Here is a 901-nt window from a genome sequence, read left to right as displayed (position 1 = left end):
TGAGAAAAGAGGATGACAGGAGAAAATGGAAAAGGGAGGGAGGGCGAGAGAGGGAGAGAGTGGGCGAGAGAGGGAGGGAGAGGGAGAGAGAGGGCGAGAGAGGGAGGGAGAGGGAGAGAGAGGGAGAGAGGGAGGGAGAGGGAGAGAGAGGGCGAGAGAGGGAGGGAGAGGGAGAGAGAGGGCGAGAGAGGGTGGGAGAGGGAGAGAGAGGGCGAGAGAGGGAGGGAGAGGGAGAGAGAGGGCGAGAGAGGGAGAGAGAGGGTGAGAGAGAGGGGGCGAGAGAGGGGAGAGAGGGAGAGAGTGGGCGAGAGAGAGAGAGGAGAGAGAGGGTGACAGAGGGTGGGAGAGGGTGAGAGAGGGAGAGGGAGGGCGAGAGAGGGTGGGAGAGAGGGAGAGAGAGGGCGAGAGAGAGGGAGAGAGGGAGGGAGAGGGCGAGAGAGGGTGGGAGAGGGAGAGAGAGGGGAGAGAGGGTGGGAGAGAGGGAGAGAGGGAGAGAGGGTGGGAGAGGGCGAGAGAGGGAGAGGGAGGGCGAGAGAGAGAGGGAGAGAGAGAGGGAGGGAGAGGGAGAGAGAGGGTGACAGAGGGGGCAAGAGTGGGTGAGAGAGGGCGAGAGAGGGGGAGGGAGGGGTCTTGGTTCTGGTGTCCTGGTGTCCTGGTGTCCTGGTGTCCTGGTGACCTGGTGTCCTGGTGACCTGGTGTCCTGGTGTCCTGGTGACCTGGTGACCTGGTGTCCTGGTGTCCTGGTGTCCTGGTGACCTGGTGTCCTGGTGACCTGGTGTCCTGGTGTCCTGGTGACCTGGTGACCTGGTGTCCTGGTGTCCTGGTGTCCTGGTGACCTGGTGTCCTGGTGTCCTGGTGACCTGGTGTCCTGGTGACCTGGTGACCTGGTGTCCTGGTGTCC

This window comes from Takifugu rubripes, unplaced genomic scaffold, assembly GCF_901000725.2.
Source record: "Takifugu rubripes unplaced genomic scaffold, fTakRub1.2, whole genome shotgun sequence".
Lineage (NCBI taxonomy): Eukaryota > Metazoa > Chordata > Actinopteri > Tetraodontiformes > Tetraodontidae > Takifugu > Takifugu rubripes.
This window is presented reverse-complemented; position numbering follows the sequence as displayed.